The 18,876-nt window shown below is 38.1% G+C and overlaps 1 long non-coding RNA gene and 1 other non-coding gene across 2 annotated transcripts; one reads left to right on the forward strand and one right to left on the reverse strand.

Moving 5' to 3' along the window:
* Positions 1-232: 232 nt before the first annotated feature.
* Positions 233-12,393, forward strand: LOC116438580. The gene is made up of 4 exons (XR_004237826.1): positions 233-357; positions 8,747-8,842; positions 11,560-11,742; positions 11,943-12,393. It is a non-coding gene; the product is annotated as an uncharacterized LOC116438580 (long non-coding RNA).
* Positions 12,394-12,815: 422 nt separating this feature from the next.
* On the reverse strand, positions 12,816-12,979 carry LOC116438641. Its single transcript, XR_004237859.1, has one exon. It is a non-coding gene; the product is annotated as a U1 spliceosomal RNA (small nuclear RNA).
* Between the last annotated feature and the right edge of the window lie 5,897 nt (positions 12,980-18,876).

Raw genomic sequence — 18,876 nt, forward strand, 5'->3', positions numbered from 1 at the left:
GAATAAAATACCTTGAAATATGTTGATAAATTCCTGTAGTGTTGTAGTATTTGAATTCAATGCATTTGTTCAGTATGTAAGAAGGATTTCACCCTGTCCATTTTCAGTCTGTTTTTCAGTGTATTAATATTATTTATCTCTCCTTTAAAAGCATTTGGATTTTCTGTCTCTTAATTCACTTGATACTAGTTGCTGAAGTTTATGATTAAGACTTCATTTACCTTTCAGAAATGCTCAGAGCAGGGCTAAATTTGGACTTAAATCAGCTTCCCTAGGACTTTGTCCAGCTGAGCTTCCAAAACTTACAGGAATAATGGAGATTTCGCAGGAACAATGGAGATTTCACAGGGTCTCTGAGTAAGTAACCTGTTCCAGGTGTTCCTGTTCACTTTTATGGGGAAGAATTGGCTGTACATCCAGCTGGAATTTCCCATGTTTGACTTTGTATCTGTTGAACCTTTGTATTCCACTCTGCATGCCCCAGAAGAGGGATCTGTGTCTTCTCAGTAACTCCCTTTCATACACAAACACACCCATGGAAAGACTTGACCAGAAAAACAGAAGATGAACTTTTTTTTAAGACATTATCCACTGGGTCCCACTCTGTATGGTTGCTACCAAGCCAGCTGGGCAGCAGACTGCGCAGATGTATGAAGGTACTCTCCCTCAGGGGCAGGACACTGCATTTGCCTTTCTTAAGCTTCATGAGGTTATTGTCTGCCCCTTCCATCGTTTGAGCGTAATGACCTTCAAATATGTACAGAAGAAGGAGAAATGTACTGTCCATAACTATGATGGACAGAAAAAGAGGTCATGGCCTAAATTGTAGCAAGAGAGGCCCAGGTTGCTCTACAGTCATAGGTTGCTATATAGATAAGTATTAAAGAGGGTGAGACACCAAAACGGGTCCCTTAGAAGACCAGGGGTTCAGTAAAGGGAAACACAAATGAGATCCCCTCCAGAACAGCTGTTTTTTTAAGTGAGCCATCAGTTTGATTTCCCAAGTGACGGAAAACTTCAGATTTCCTTATACCACACATTTCCACAAGGAAATGTTTCTTTCTTATAAATATAACTCTAAAAGAAATGCATGTATTTAATTTATTCAGAGAAGAAAAAAAATCCATTTTTTAAAACTAGACCAAAATTATCTATACCACCTAAGCAAATGGAAATTAGTCTGCTTGGTTAGAATTTGAAGAATGGAAATTTGAAATTTTTTCTTGCTTTCCTTCTTAATTTTTTTTTCACTTATGGAACAATTGCTCATTTCACTCAGCATTTTTTAATTCTCACTCAGTAACTAAATAAATGTAAACAATTACAATGCTTATGTTGCTACTGCAACTAATTGTAATATTAAATTCCCCCTGTGAATGGAATTTTAATGTTCTTGGTGGCATTTTGTCAGCAATTTTCCTGCTGTTTAAAAGATCAGTGTCTAATGGGATTAAGGTGGATAATCAAATCTCAAACTGGAATTAGGCTAGGAGGTTTGAATGCCTGGGGAATACCTCCCTACTAAATAAGAATGAAAGATGTTCATTGCACGCAGAGGAGAAAAATAAATGGAAGGCCATATTTTCATGCTATGGTGTTACCTCAGATATCTTGACAAGAAACTTGGATTCCTTTTCTGACAGTGAGACCATTAGACAATATATTATTCCATGTTTGGGACTGAATATTATTTCAAGAGATTATATGGTGTATTACATTAATTGGGGTATGTCGCAACACGGCTTTGGCTACAATTTTTAGTGCAGCATTGAACCTATTGCTGCTGCTTTAGTAAAATCTTAAGATTACTTATGGGCATACAAGTACCGTTGGGAATTAATTTAAGTCTGCTCTCTGAAACACAATTCTGGGCTCTGTGCATGTTTGTGCAGGTGAAAGAGTTGGGGAAAAAGAGCATGCCTGGTGTTAGGTGTTCATTACTTTCTTCATGTGATCTGCATGTGGGATCTATGAAACTTACTTTTTAAAACTGCAAAAAATAAGTGGTAACAACTGATTTCCATATGGGAGTATTACCTTATGCAAGTTGAAATAATAAAAGGAAAAAAAAAGACACACCTGCAAATCCCTGTCAATTGCTATCAGATCTGTTTGAGTACAGTTTGTAAGCCGGAAAATATTGATAGACAGAAGTCAGCCTCTAGAAAAGTGTAGGCATCAGAAAATTGTCTTCTGTGTTTGGGTTGGTATGATCTATGTCTATACATTCTGTGCTTTCTCTCCCAGCTTCCCGCGCTTCAGTGTTTTATCCAAGGAAAATAATTTTTCCATCAGAAATAAAAGGATAATAGTGTTTATTTAGATAATTGTTATCATAGCAGTTGACACAGGTGTTGAATGCCTGACCAAAAGACACATTTGGGGAAGAAGTCTTGAGCTGAATGTTTGTGCACTATAGGTGAGATCAGCAGACGTGTCCTTTGTAGTTTCTATGGAGAAAAGCATATATAACACATGTTCACTATTGCTCAAATGCATTTTTTCATAATATTTTCTAAATTATTCAATGCAATTTTCTTATTTCTAAACTAAGAATTGTCCTGCAGTAATATAGAAGCCATCTTCCCAAAGATAAAAATTTTTATCTACTAATACCTGAAGCTATACTGACATAGAGCAGCATATATCCTAGCAGTAGTACCTCTGTAAATAACTGTGAAAATTATTTTAATGTACATAAAAAACTGTGATTAGATGCTGACTTTGTAATATATTCAGTCATGTTTTTTCACAACTGATTAAATTCCAATCTTACAACAGGGTAATTTAATTAATTTCAATTTCAATGTATTTAGTCTTAACTTTTTTAATACAACTATTTTGACTTAACCAATAGGCTGATTGTGTTATCACAACTGTTTAATACTTACATGACTCCTGTAAAACATTAACTTAGGCTTGATATTGGTTCCTGTAAGACAAAAGAGTGTGAGACCTTATGTGTCTGTTACTCCACTTCTTTCTTTTCCTCTGTTTCTCTTTCTGTTTCTCTTTCTCTTTCTCTCTTTCTCTTTCTCTCTTTCTTTCTCTTTCTCTCTTTCTTTCTCTTTCTCTTTCTCTTTCTCTTTCTCTTTCTCTTTCTCTTTCTCTTTCTCTTTTTCTCTTTCTCTCTCTTTCTTTCTCTCTCTTTCTTTCTCTCTCTTTCCTTTCCTTTCCTTTCCTTTCCTTTCCTTTCCTTTCCTTTCCTTTCCTTTCCTTTCCTTTCCTTTCCTTTCCTTTCCTTTCCTTTCCTTTCCTTTCCTTTCCTTTCCTTTCCTTTCCTTTCCTTTCCCTTTCCCTTTCCCTTTCCCTTTCCCTTTCCCTTTCCCTTTCCCTTTCCCTTTCCCTTTCCCTTTCCCTTTCCCTTTCCCTTTCCCTTTCCCTTTCCCTTTCCCTTTCCCTTTCCCTTTCCCTTTCCCTTTCCCTTTCCCTTTCCCTTTCCCTTTCCCTTTCCCTTTCCCTTTCCCTTTCCCTTTCCCTTTCCCTTTCCCTTTCCCTTTCCCTTTCCCTTTCCCTTTCCCTTTCCCTTTCCCTTTCCCTTTCCCTTTCCCTTTCCCTTTCCCTTTCCCTTTCCCTTTCCCTTTCCCTTTCCCTTTCCCTTTCCCTTTCCCTTTCCCTTTCCCTTTCCCTTTCCCTTTCCCTTTCCCTTTCCCTTTCCACACCAAACAAACCAAAACAATTGATCTTAAATTATTTAATTTGGAAATATATCTTACAATGCTGACAATAGCACTTCTTCTTACGTTTCTCATTTTGAGGATCGAAATTTTGATTTTTATGGGAGGTCTGATTAATTGTGGAATTTTAAGATTTTCTATTGAGGTGATCTGCAGGCATATTACTGAAAGAATTAATTTTTACAGATGTAATTCAGACATAATTTCTGACACTGAAACCTAAACCACAAATGAAATAGAGAAAAAAACCCCTTGCTTTGGGCTTTGAACATTTAATCCCTTTGATGTGTGCCTGATTTTTGCAAATTAGGAGAAGCTACACTAATATTCCCAGATTGTCCTGTGTGCTCTTAAGGTATGTCATAAAACATAATTTCCACAAGAATAATTTACTGAGGCTGTATATAGGGAGGATCAAATCAATAGCAGAAATGGCAGATGTCAGCATTTAAAATTATAAGGATACACACACATATGTGATTTACAATGCGTTAAGTTTTATTAAGATGGGCTAAGTTTTAAAGGAAAAAAAGCTGAGTAGAAAAGTTATTGCTGTCAATTCAGAAATCACAATCCACATGCTACAGGTTTCGGATAAGGACTGCTGCTCTCTGGTAAAAAAAGTTTTGCTTAATGACTTCCCTAGAGCTATATTGATGTATATTGTTTGAAAATGTGACCCACTGCTTCCTGACTTCACCACCTCAGCTCTGCAAACCATGTGCAGAAGAACTGTGAATGAATAAAAATGAACCATTCCATTTTTATGTGGTCACAATAATACAAAATAAAAAACTGATCTATGAAACGGGGTGGAAGCGCTTGGCAGCACTGAAGTGTCAGCAGCAGCAAAGGCTTTACATTGATCACTGTCCTTTTCACAGCATGTTATGCTCTGGATACATATTTACCTATACATATATATATATTTGCTCTAGATATATGTTTTGCCAAGCACAGGGGAGACAATGTGTACAAAAAGACAAATTTTATATCTTATAATATTAAGCATGTTCTCATACAACACACACTGAAAATACAGACTAAAATGGTCTTGCAGGAGCCAGAAACCCAGGGCCTCAATGTCTTTTTAGTGCTGTGGCCTTGAAGCTCACACAGACATAGTTAAATCTGTCAGTAGAAGCTGAGATCACAATTTCATAATTATCAGGTCAATTATCCCATATACAGATGTTCTTTAGCCTTCTGGTTGTCATCCCAGTATCACACATGTATGTTAGTAATTTAAATCACTGTGTGCTTTGTCTTGCCTTTTGCAACACAGAACATTAGATGCAGTACTTGGATACCTTTTGGGATAGGGTATAACTCTGGCCCAGCCATGGTCTCTGTGGGCATTCCCCTGCTGATGTACACGAGAAAATTGATGATAAGTGCATTAATGCACCTTTTGCTGCTGATATTACTGATTGAACGAGCTCTTTCTGTTGTTCATCTCCACCATTTTCCTAGGCATTTTGCTGCGCTTCTTCCCCATTCCTGTTTTGCATATCAGCGGAGCGATCTCTGATTGCCGATTAACTCTGTTGAGTCTCCTGAAACATAAGCAATTTTCTCAACTTTGAATGTCATATGTTCAGATTGCAAGTTATGATGATAATAGTACATTTAGTTCTAAAGTGTTTTGTACCCACTTTCATTGCTTATTCAAGTCCTATAAATAAGAAAATTTGAAATGCAACTCTTTTCTGCTGCTGTTGATTGACTGAGCCCCCTGAGGCATAACTGTCCAAAGGGCTTAATGTGATGACAAATTGTCCAGCCTTATGGTTGCAGAAGACATGCTATGAACATCAGCACTGGATTCATAATTAAGAAATGTAGATGAGATAACATTTACTAGCTGCGCAAAGAACAATACAATTTATTGAAAAAATGCAGGGTAATACGGCATTGTAAGTACCTCTCCTCTCCATTTCATTTCTTCCCTCTTAATGCAGATGCCAAGCTTTCACCTATCCATCAGGAAAACAGTATGTTGCTCATGCTCTGTGTCCTTTTTTGGAGCAGAGTTAATGAAAGAACTTAGCTGGGCCCATTTCATGATCTTAGCTCCTTTTTCGCTTGATGACTGACAAATATCCTGCTTTCATCCAGCAAAGTGGAAAGTCTCACCAGCTGAGTGTGATCTTTTCTTTGCTTCCTTGAAGGCTGCATCCCCAAAGGGTAAGAACGCAAGCACAACTGAAGGGCCACTGATGTTTATTCCTTTACAGAACAATCCAAGAAGAGTAAGACAGGAGCCATAGTCTCCAGCACTATACCCCAAAGTAGTTGATTGTTGACCAGGCATAGACATAGAAACATAATGTACATAGTATTAACCAGAAGTGCTGTTATTAGGGCAGCTGATCTATCTATCTATCTATCTATCTATCTCTTATCATATACATATATATGAAACTATAACATTCCATAAATTAGATTAAACCAGGAGTTAACTGTGATGACTGAAAAAGCAGCCAACAGCTGAAAGTGAATATTAATTGTCAGCATGACCCAAATTTATACCAGCACTGGCCAAATGCAAATACACAAAGAAATAAGGAATCAGAATCACTGTACACAGATCTGTAGCACTGCATTCCTCACGGCAACATTAATTACTTCGAACAATAGATTTTGCTGATGGTTATGTTTCTTTTTTACTTGATTATAAAAATCAATTCTAAAGTACAGTTTCATAAAGTGCTTAGAGAATACCATCCAGAGGGACCTGGAGAAGCTCAGGAAGCGGGCCCATGGAAATCTCTTGTGATTTAACAAGACCAAGTATAGCATGCTGCACCTGGTACCCAGTATCAACAAAGGCCAGGGATGAACAGACTGAGAGCAGCCCTGCTGAGAAGGACTTGGGGGTGCTGGTGGGTGAGAGGCTGGATATGACCCAGCCATGGCACTCACAGCCCAGAGAGCCAAACGTGTCCTGGGCTGCATCCAGAGCAGTGTGGGCAGCAGAGGAGGGAGGGGATTCTCCCCCTCTGCTCTGGTGAGACTCACCTGGAGCACTGCATCCAGCTCTGGGGTCCCAGCACAAGAAGGACAGGGACCTGCTGGAGCCAGTCCAGAGGAGGCCACCAAGATGATCAGAGAGATGGAATACCTTTCCTATGAGGAAAGGCTGAGAGAGTTGGGAGTGTTCAGCCTGAAAAGGAGAAGATTATGGGTTGATCTAATTGTAGCCTTCCCGTACCTAAAGAGAGCCTACAATAAAGATGGAGAGAGACTGTTTACAAGAACAGGTAGTGACAATGCCTGACAGCAGGCACCAGAACAGATTACCCAGAGAAGTTGTTGATGTCCCATTCCTGGAAGTGTTCAAGGCCAGCTCGGATGGAGCTCTGCGCAACCTGGTCTAGTGGAAGGTGTCCCTGCCCATGGCAGAGGGGTGATCTTTAAAGCCCAACCAGGCCAATTTATGAGTGTGTGATAAGATACACTATGTAGTGATTGCCCTATAACTACAGCGCAAGCGAGTCACTTATAACACCAACCACCTTTGCCACTCCAATTGTGTATTATTTTATATTGGAGTGAAACAGGACACCAGGAAAAACTTTAGATTTTAATACCAGAAATGTAAACTTCATGAAGAACTTTAGACTGAAAAACTTACTAGGTGTCATTTTAAGGTGCAAATCCTTTAGATTTCCCCAAGTTGGTAATGTCCTTTAGATTATGATACACTTCCGTGAAATGTATTCCAGCTCACCTTTCCTATCAACACCTCCCCCTGCACTCAAGAATAAGAAAAAGGGATAGAATTTGAAATATAACATTTTTGAAAATGATATTTTATAATATAGTCTTCTATCTAATAAAATGCCACTCTTATAAGAAAGATCTTCATTTACAGAAGATGCACATTCTGAGGAGACTGAAGGCCACATAAATTTGACTTAACTTTCTGTCTGTTTTTGGGTTTTCTTTAAATTTTGTTTCATTTTTCATAACTTCCACTAGCTTATAAATAAATCCTGCAAGAAAGTATTTTTTCCTTTGGAGAAAAATAGTTTTAAAAATAGTTAAAAAATTAATCAAGCCATCTATTTTTAATTCAATATAAGTTCTCTGAAAGCATTTCTGAAAGCTAAATATTTGGAACCTTTTTTGACCTTTAATAATATTTTTTAATCTTCACTAAGCATTCATTTTACACAAGAGTAAAGAGAGTGTTCTGCTGGACTAAAACTACTGATCTGGGGAAAATATCATAATTGTTGAAAATCCTTATGAATCCCCAGGAAAATACACTCCTGGGCCAAATGCTATTTTCACTTCCACCTCTATGTACACAGAACTGCTTCACTGAAAACTGCTTGATTCCTTACACCATAGTGCAAGGAAGAGGCTTACTTTGGGCAAAGGTTCTGCATCCAGTTTAAAGTATTAAATAGTAACATTTGCAGCTCAGTATTTACATTAAAAAAACAGAGGCATGGATTATCTGAGAACAAATTCCTTTTACTTTTATGAACTAATATCAATAAGTGCAGCACTGAAGGAATTGATTCCTCCCACAATTGACTGCAATTTCAGTCTGTGCCATGGCCTGTTTCACCTTTGTTGCACAATATAAACTGACCCCAGCTACATTTCTTCATTGCTATTGGATTTGCTGTCTCCATTGTTTTTGTCAGGGTTTCTCATGAGTCCATTTGGTCTTGAAGAAAGGGTTTTTTTTCTCCCGGTATTGTTTAGTGATGGAAGTGCTGTCTAAAATCTATTCTTTCTTGCCCACCTGTGTTTTTGCTAAAATTTTCCTCTCTCCTTTGCACCCTTTCCTCTCCAAGGCTCTGCCTGACAGTTTCCATTCTCCTACCTTTGTTATGCTGGGCCTCCTGGTAGGTGGTGAGTAGTCCTCCTTCGAGGGCTGGTAGAGTCAAATTTTAGAGGCCTAAAAATTGCGTTATGTGTTCTGCTGCCACTTCACCAAAATTCAAAAGGGCTGGACAATGCTTCTGTGCTTTTCAAATGTGTATCAGCTGTGACCCAGATTTTTACCTGTGCCTTATCTGACAGTTTAACAATAAACCCTCTTGTGACAGTTATGCAGATAACTACTATTAGGAAAAGCAAAAGGAAACTTCTCAAAGGAGTATATCAGAACTCAAACTCATAAAACTGTATCCATTCATACCTGGGTAAGTATTAGAGCTTTTTTTTTGTTTAACACAGGGTGAATTACCAAATCAGTGTCTTGAAACTAATCCTAAAATAATGAATAATACTTGAGAGCTGACCAAGCTTGTATTTTGCAAAGTTTTGGTACTTTCATAAGAATTGCTAAAACTGAATATGAAATAACAATTGAAAGTAAGTTTATTTGGAAATTGTCAGAACAGTGAATTTACATTGTAATTAACAAAAGAGATTAAATTTCCAATAATGACTGCACAGAAAAGGTATGTATATGACTTCTTCCAGTTCCTCTGGAGGGTAATGATCTCTTTTTTTCTGCTTATTCCTACATCCCTTCTTTTTTTGCACTTTATCCTGTAATATGACAAAATTAGGGGGTTTGCTTCCTTCAAACCCTCTGAAGATCTGAACATGGAATAGGTCATCACACTATCTAAAAAATGTTATTTCAGCTTACAGATTAACTTTATGCTCATGATCTTACAAAGGATTTCTGAACTAGCTGTTTCATGTCCACCTCTCCTGACACTTGGCTCCCAGCAAGAATATTGCCCTTCCAAAAAGTCTAAACTCAGTTTGGGTTTAGTCTTTCTTCAAACACCATCTACCATAGCAGTAATCTGTGGATATTTAAGTTTTCTCTTTTAACATCAACTTCACAGTTACTTCTTCTACTAGTCAATATTCTTTATTTTTACATTAACTTAAACAATGAAATGCAACTCTTTATTTATCAGTTACACAGACATAGCACAAGAAACCCTTTCATTAATTGGGCTGCCATAAGCAAGAAGAACACAGTCATTTCTTAAAAATGTTTAATTTTTTTTCCTAGTGGAAACTGTGAAAGGACTGCTTGAGATGTGTAAGGTTGCAACAGATCAAATTGGGGAAGACTAGGGTCTTCTGTCCTTTGTTTACACTTTTTCCTGTACTGACTTAAGGACCAGAATATTTTGATTGCTTTGAATGTTGAACACATATCAATTAAGCATGCTGAAATTTATTTTTAAAAATCTAGTATGTTTTCACAATTTTTTACACCATTGTTTTTCCATTCAGCATATTTAACTGTGTATATTGCTCTGCAATGCAAGCCCTCATCCAAGCAAATGGAATCCAATTGCAAAAACAGCTACTTTAATGAAAAAACCCCAACCAACCAACTAACCAAATTTGGAAGAAAATTTATTTCTGTCTTTCTGGAATGGAATTTTGATGAACCACTATTTAGTCTGGGTTGTTCAAGGCACCAGCCCAAATTACTAATGACCTTAGCTACTATTATATTGTTAGATAATAGCTGCTATTTCTATTGTGGATTTTAAGGCAAACTACTAGTCTTTTGCACATTGCTAATACATGTTTGTATCTCATATTGTTCAGTCACACTTGAGAATTTGTATTTTAATACATGCTTGTTAAAAGAAAGCAAAAGCATCATGTCACTACTGGAGTATATTCACAGCAAAGTTTCACTGAACCCATTTCCTAATTTTTTGATGCAGCTGTCCATAACACGGCCTAGTAGCTTGATCAAGATGTGAAAAACAAAAATAGGTAGTTAGGTATAAATCCTTCTACTTCAGACCTTTCCATGGGCTTGTGTGTATCACAGCTTAGAGCCCCTGCTAAAGGACTGGTTACTGCTGGTGGATGCATCTATTTTTTTCTGACCAGAGAGTAATGACACAGGCTTAAAAAATGGCACAGGAAATATTTCAGAATTCAGGTGGAATAGGGAGTACTTAGCTCCTCTGGAAAGCAGGCCCGTTATAAGTCAAATGCTGGGTGACTAAAAGTTACAGTACCAAACACAATGATTGCTTTTGAAAAGTAAACCTCTTTTGCCCCCATACATCAATAAATTATTATTATGTTTAGTAGTAATAAACTGTGGGTGCTCTGACACCTTGGTAAAATTAATGAGGAATGTTTTGATCATATGAACAGTATAATACCAGATATGAAAATAATTATTATCAACATTTTAGCTCTTATGGCTAGCTATTTTTTTTATTCTAATAATCTATATCTTGTTTTCTCTGGTGTCTTCCAGAATTAGATTATTTAAGTGGTATTTTTCTTTCAACCCTTTTTCTTTATTCTTAGACGGTTGGAGTTTATAACATCAATTTAGTCTCTCTCTCATGTTTTTCTCCTCTTATTTTAGTAGTAACAAATTTTCTTCAGGAACGAAGCTTTAATGTCTTATAATGATGTGTCATTTACAGAAGAGTGCTCTGGTTGTAGCATATCCACTTCTGGTTTAATTAGACTGCTGCTCTTCTAGGTTCCTTTCATCTTTCAAAATATATCCTGCCATTCTCTATTTCCCCCTTGCACTTCTTCTATCTTGTTTCTAATTATCATGAGAGTTGAAGAGCTTGCTCACTTTTAATGTTCTTCGGCTTCACAGAGCCTGTATCCTAGCTTGCAGATAACAGGTGCTGGCAACAAATAAACCTGCTCAGCAAACTCAGATATTTGTTTCGCCGCAGCAAGAAAAAAAAAAAAAAAGACATGCATCAGGAAAAAAGGAGGAGCTCTTTACAGTACGAGAGAGAGAGACATATTGAACTAATGAAGTTATTTATTTAGTAGTCCACTTGTATCTACACTAACATAAACTTTACCTTGTTTCTTTAACACTGGAGAGTAGCCATATGATATAACATTAATGAGTTTCTCCACGTTTTCGAATGTGCTTTGAACACAGCTAATCTCCCAAGTGTCTGTTGATCGTGATCTTCATTTTCTGAAGAATATCCAGAGTCACACTTTACCCTCTCTTTCATGGTTAAGATGAAGCATCTGCTGCCTGCCTTCTTCATTATCATCACAAAGAGTGAGAGTTTAAAAGCTAGAAGGATGGTGAAATAGTGTAGCATGCACTTGAGAAGTAAGTGTCCTGGAAAACTGGCAACCTATGTGCACGGAGTTTTTACTAGGCTGTCTTTTCTTCTCTTCCTCTGCCTTTTTCCCTCTTTCACAGTACTAGGATTGACAGCGGTCTTGTACAGATGATTAGTGCATGAAAAATAGACTGTTTATTATTTGATTTTTGAAACCATCTTAATTTTTTTTTTTTTTTCAAAACAGTGTTCTCCAAGGAAGATGGGAGAAAATTGATGTTTTTGTTCCGAGTCTTCCAAATTTCAGTTTCCTGTGATCTAGGTGACAAATTAGAGCATGGACATTTCAAATATTGTTATCACTGCTGAAAGTATTGATGGTTTCACTTCATAAATGAGAGAGGACTGACTAAAGAAAGATTAATAACCTTTAAATAGTGGAAAACATAAATCTATTTGTTTCATAACAGTATTATCAATTGTTGGCAATTTACTAGATTAAGGTATAACAATCGGAGAACCACATTACTTATTGTAAAATTATTGGCAAATAATCTGAGCTTAAATTCTGTTTCTTTTTTTTAATCTTTATTATTGACAAAACTCTAAATTACTGAATTAAAATTGGCAAATCTGGACAGCTGTGTTGATGCCATGATGATTTTTTGCCTTTTCTTTTATACCCCTTTTTTGTACCTTTTTACAACTTCTGTATTCTTAGTGCTTTTTGCCTACATTCTTGGACTCGCTTGTTCAGCTAGGAGACTAAACATTTTAGAAGCTTGGTAGCTAGGGATCAGTGTGCCCCAGACCCCAAGGTCCTCTCCAGATCACATTCTGTAAACTAAGATAGAACCATCCAGGGGAAGGTTCCTTGGGGAGGGGGGCTCATTCGAGCCTCTCATTGGGGAATTTTTTATGGATATGCTAATTAGTAAGATCTATAGTGTTATACTAGATTTTTTGGGGGTGCATTGTGGTGTGCATTTCGGTGCATTCGACCTGGACGTAGTGCATCTAAGGATTCATAAAATAAATACCAAGGTAAAATCCCTTTTTCCCTTCTAACTGTGTTTGACTCTTGATTTTAAGACCAGGAAAAGGCATCAGTTGCTAAAATCAGGGGAGAGTGTGAACGCAGTCCCCCACTACCACAAATCATGCAGTCAAGTTTCCCACATTTGGGGAAATCGCAGGGGTCAGCACACCTGTAGTGCAAGGGATGAGCCTTGCCCTGGGAAAACCACCTGCCTGATCATGGTATCTCCCCTGCCAGGTAAGTATCAGAAGATTGAGGGTTTGTGTCCCTTTGTGGCTGCCAGCTACTGATGCCTTTTCCTGCTGGGTCCTAAAGTCCTGGTCACAGTCCTGGATCATTGCTCTGGCCCCTCTGTAATTTGCCAGCAGAGAGAGGGGCAAAGCAAGATGTGTTCCAACCCAAGACTGCGAGTTTCAAGGTCTTCAGGGTCCCTTCGTGGTCACCAGCAGCTGACACCTTTCCTGGTTGACACTGAACCGTACTATAAATCAAATCCCTCCTGATTGGAGAGAATTTTCTAAAAGTCCTTGCAAGGAGTTTCAAAGATAAACTGAGACTTTTCCTTGAGTTTCAACGCTGCCGGATAGTTGTTTATTATGTCTTGTCAGAGGAACAGAGCCACTAGCATGACCCAGGTACAGCACAGAGCACAGAAAGCAGGAGTGAAGTCTAATTATCAATATTTACACAGCCTTTTAAAGATAATTTAACCAATAGTTACTAAAAACATATATTATTTTCACTTTCCTACCAATTATCCAGTAACACGGGCAGGAACTGCAGAATTCTCTATCCAATCATTCCAAACTACTTTTACTGCAGAACATGGAGTAGTAGAAGAAGGAGAAGAAGGTTTAGAGAACAACGACAATCCTCCATTTTGATATTTTTTACTCTTATCTATTTACTACAATGAGAAGCCCAAAACCTCTAAAAATTTTCACCCTGTGACAATCTTACATAGCAGTCTATCACCTAAGTCACACCTCTGTATTTTCTAGTTCCTGTCTGATCGTTGGTAATGTTTTCCAAGGTTGGAGGTTAAAACCGTGCTGTTCAGGGGAGTAAGAACCATTAAAAACAGGCATAGAAATATTTTCGGCACTCTGGGTTCCTACACCTGGTCTTAAAATCAAGAGTCAAACATGGTTGGAAAAAGGGATTTTACTTTGGTATTTATTTTAAGGATCCTTAGGTGCACCACGTCCAGATCGAATGCACCGAAATGCACACCACAATGCACCCCCAAAAAAATCTGGTATAACATTATAGATCGTACTAATTAGCATATCTACCAAAAATTCCCCAATGAGAGGCTCGAATGAGCCCCCCTCCCCAAGGAACCTTCCCCTGGCTGGTTCTTAGTTTACAGGATGTGTTCTGGAGAGGACCTTGGGGTCTGGGGCACACTGATCCCTGGCTACGAAGCTTCTAAAATGTTTAGTCTCCTAGCTGAACAAACAAGTCCAAGAATGTAGGCAAAAAGCACTAAGAATATAGAAGTTGTAAAAAGGTATAAAAAAGGGGTATAAAAGAAAAGGCAAAAAATCATCATGGCATCAGTGTGATCTTTGGTCAGTGAATGCAAACTGTCCAGTTAAAGTCCGGGTTTCATCACATTTTGCACAAAGATGCAGTAGGTGATAATTTAGGAATAAAAAATTACTAGAGGGAAAAAAGACAGGTAGAAGCAGTCAGTACTTCATACAAAGGGAACTGGAGCAGAGATGCAGTGATTTACCTGGAATTCCTCAGAGGTGTGCACAAAAATGGAGCAGCATCTTGCACCTCAGTGTGCTCCTCCCCATAGGGCCATCTTTGCAGAGTTATTCATTGCACATAAAAAGAAAAGTGACCACAAAAAGATGTGGAAGATACAGGTTTTCCCAGGCTTTATGGAAAGGAAAATATAAATTTTCCTTTATAAATTATTATATAAATATAAATAAAGGAAATCCCAACACTCTTTCTCAGTTTTTATTTTCTATAATTCTGGAATGAAATCTACATGGAATTTCTATATTTCCCATCAATACTTAAAATTATTTTTAAGCAATATATCTGGCTATAATTTTTTTCTCCTTTTATGGAAAATTATAGAAAAAAAGCAGTTAAAACACTTTATGAAAAAAATCCTTCCTGTTCAATAATCCTTTCAGAGATGCAACATCAGCAATTTTATTCTAATGCGCTGTGTTTCCAACTATAAATGGCAATCTGAATTAAAGTTGTTGCTGTTCCCAAGTGTTAATTTTAAGGAGACAACTGCCACACTTTTTTTTTATATACAAGGTAGGTATAAACAAATCCCTTCTTGATGTTCCTATCTGAATTATTGTTAGTAGTGTTTCACATAGATTCTAAAAATCACTCTTTAAGACATGGATTCATACAATTTAATCCCTGTAGTCCTGTAAGTTTTCCCTAGAACTGAGTACACTTCTTTTCTTTTTAAAGAAAAACAAACTCCTGTATCATTGATTAAGTGAAAAGTAGTACTTGCAATCAAGGTTGTTAAGTCCTAATGAGTAGATTGGAATTGAGTAGAAATGTATTTTCTAATACTACTTAAATATGTTATGTTTATACCAGTCCAGTTGCAAGATGCCATTGACGACAATGTATTCTGGTAAACACTGTGTTCAACCAAGAGCAAGAGCGACTTAAAATAAACAAATGCAATAAATTAACATGACTTGAGCAAATAAGAAAAAATTGTTATTCCAATTGTGATCTGTATATTAGCAAAGCATTTCAAGCATTTTCTTTTCCAAGTGCTGGATGAGAGGATGATGGCAGACGGCTCTGTATGAGATGTCCAGGTTCCATTACTCATGTTTGATGTCAGCCCCTCAGTGTCACATGAACTTTCACATCATCAGAATATTGATAACCAGCTTTATCCCTGCTCATGGCAGGCAATGGAACTATGTGATCTTTAAGGTCTCTTGAAAACCAAAAAATTTTATAAGTCTGTGATTCTAACTTTATCTGTTACTTTTTGTCTGAATGAACATTTTAATTTGGCTACTTGTGATTCAGGAACACTGTCTCACATTAATAACTCCATGATGAAGTTAAAGCTTGAAGGACTTTGACAACTGCTCTTGATACTGCCCAGTTCCAGGCAAACGCCTGAGATTTCCAAATATTTGGCATATACACCTCTCGAAAATGTGGTCATTCCTTGTATGCAGGCAATGTGTACAGATGATGTAAATCCAAGATGACACATGCAGTTCATATGCCTGTTTCACATGACAGAAAGACATACAGGGACTCTTAAATAGATATCCCTGTTTTTATTACATTCAAAGAAAAAAAAAATAAAGAAATTTCATCATTTTGGCAATCAATTTTCAATATTAGAATCAGAGAACCATAAAATCATGGAATTATTTGGGTTGGAAGGCACTTTAAATATCATCTAGTTCCAAACCTTCTGCCATGGGCAGGGAACCTTCCACTAGACCAGGTGGCTCAAAGCCCACTCAGCTTGGCCTTGAGGTCTTCCAGGGATGAGGCATCCACAATTTCTCTTGAGAATTTGTTCCAGTGCCTCACCACCCTCACCGTAAAGAATTTGTTCCTAATATCTAATATAAACCTACTCTCTTCCAGTCCATTCCCCTGTTTCCAGTCACTACATGCTTTAATGAAAAGTCCTTCTTCAGATTTTCTGTTGGCATCTTCTAGATCTACCTGGAGACTTCTGCCCTTCAGGTTGAGCACCCCAACTCTCTCAGCCTATTTCCATAGGGAAGTGCTCCAATCCTCTGATCATCTTCATGGCCCTCTTCTGGACCCATTCTAATACGTGTGTGTCCTGCTTATGTTGAGGATCCCAGACCTGCAGTGCTCCAGGTGGAGTCTCAGCAGAATGGAGTACAGGAGCAGAATCCCCTTCCTCATCCTGCTAGACACACTGCTTTGGATGTGGCCCAAGATAAAATTGGTTTTCTGGGCTGCAAGAGGATGTTACCATCCATCAACAGCCTCAAGTCCTTCTCAGAGCTGCTCTTGATCCATTTTCTGCCCATCCTTTATTTGTGCTTGGGATTGCCCCAGTCCAGGTACAAGACTTTTCACTTGGTGTTGTTGAACTTCCTGAGGTTTGCATGGGCCCAACTCTCAAGCCTGTCCAGGTCCCTCTGGATGGCATCCCTTCCAGCAGCTGGTTCTTCATTCTCCTAGACCCTGCCTCTTCCTTCTGTTACTTGGGTAGTGCAGCTGAAGCACTTGTCAGTGAACACAGGCGAAAAAGTCAAGTAGACTTCTCCGTGTCCTGGGGAAGCAGATCTTCTGAGTTCTTCTGGAGAATGCCCACACTTTCCCTTGTCTTCCTTTTATCACTGACCTACCTAAAGAAGCTTTCTTTGTTGATCTTGACATCCCTGGCCAGATTTAATTCTATCAGTGTCTCAGCTTTCCTAACCTGATCCTTGGTTGCTTGGACAATTTCTTTGTATTTCTCACAAGCTATTTTTCCTTGCTTCCATTCTCCACAGGCTGACTTTTTAGTTTTGATTGTTCATCCACACAGGTCTCCTGGATTTTTTTGCCTGACTTGCTCTTTGTAGGCATGCATTTCTCCTGAGCTTGAAGGAAGTGATCCTTGAATATCAACCAGTGTTCCTGGGCCCCTCTTCCCTCCAGGGCTTTATCCCATGGTACTCTACCAGGAAGATCCCTGAAGAGGCCAAAGGCTGCTCCCCTGAAGTTCTGGAGAGTGAGCTTGCTGTGTACTCTCTTTGCTGCTCTAAGGATTTGGCTTCCTCCACTATTTCATCAACATTGCAGACTAGGCTGCCCTACACTTCACATTCCCCATCAATCCCTTCTTTTTGGTGTGAACAAGATCTAGCAGAGCACTTCTTCTCCTATACTCCTCATTGGAGAAGGAAGTTATCATCAATGTATTCCAGGAACTTGCTGGATTGTTTATGCCTTGCTGTGTTATACCTACAACAGCTACTGGGGAGGTTGAAGACTCCCATGAACACCAGGGCTTATGAACATGAGGCTGCTCATATCTGTCTGTAGAGAGTCACATCTGCTTTGTCTTCCTGGTCAGGTGGCCTGTAGCAGACCCCCACTGTAATATCCCCTGTCCCTGCCCTCCCTTTAATCCTGACCCATCACCTATCTGTCAGCTCCTCATCCACCCCCAAGCAGAGCTCCGTGCTCTCCAGCTGGGCACTGACGTAGAAGGTGACACCATCTCCTCATCTCCTCTGCCTGTCCTTCCTAAAGAGCCTGTATCCTCCCATTTCAGCATTCCAGCCACAGAAAACATTCCACCACATCTCCACTATGCCAGGAAGATCATAGCTCTGCAGGCACATGCATGTCTCTAACTCCTCTTGTTTAAGCCTAAGTTTAAAAACCATGTTTTTCTTCTTTTGTAGTGAGGATAAAGTATATTATTTTGATAAATCTTAGGCGATTCAATAAATTTTATTTCTTTCATGATATGTAGAAATATAAAGAAGATTATGAAAAAAATAGAAAATCCTTTATTTGATATATCTTTTTCTAAAGTCTATAGATATTTTACTGATATGGAGAATCTAGGACTGAACAAAAACCCTACTTATAAGGTCTTCCAGTACCTTGCATTAGAGAGACATCATTGCTTAAAGGTATTTTCTAAGTGTTTGATTTTCCATGAATTTAGATTTGTATAGAAAAAGGTAAGATTTCTGCATTATATCCTCCTCATATGCCTGTTAACACAGTTTACCTTGCAAGGTTCAGCATAGTGTTTTCTCAGTTTTTTCATTTTAGCAAAACTTCCAATCAAGTACAAGTTCTGCAATCATTTTGATGTCAATAGAAAACTGATAATTTTGGCAGGAAAGGAACTGTTCCGTTATATCACTGTGTTTCAGCTAAGCTCATTAGGACAGGTAGTGATGACTCTACAATCTGTCCTTTTCACAGACTTATTGAAGAATGTTGGGAAATTTCATAAATTTACACAAATCGTATTGCAGTATATCACTCTCTGTATAAAAAGTTAAATCCTGTGAGAGTTACAAAAAACCCCATGTTCTACTAATCTAATATGATGAACTTGTATATTGCATTTACAGAACAATATAGATGTTTGTCAAAGTAGTAGTAAATACTTTGAAAAAAA

The sequence above is a fragment of the Corvus moneduloides genome, chromosome Z (assembly GCF_009650955.1).
Source record: "Corvus moneduloides isolate bCorMon1 chromosome Z, bCorMon1.pri, whole genome shotgun sequence".
Classification (NCBI taxonomy): domain Eukaryota; kingdom Metazoa; phylum Chordata; class Aves; order Passeriformes; family Corvidae; genus Corvus; species Corvus moneduloides.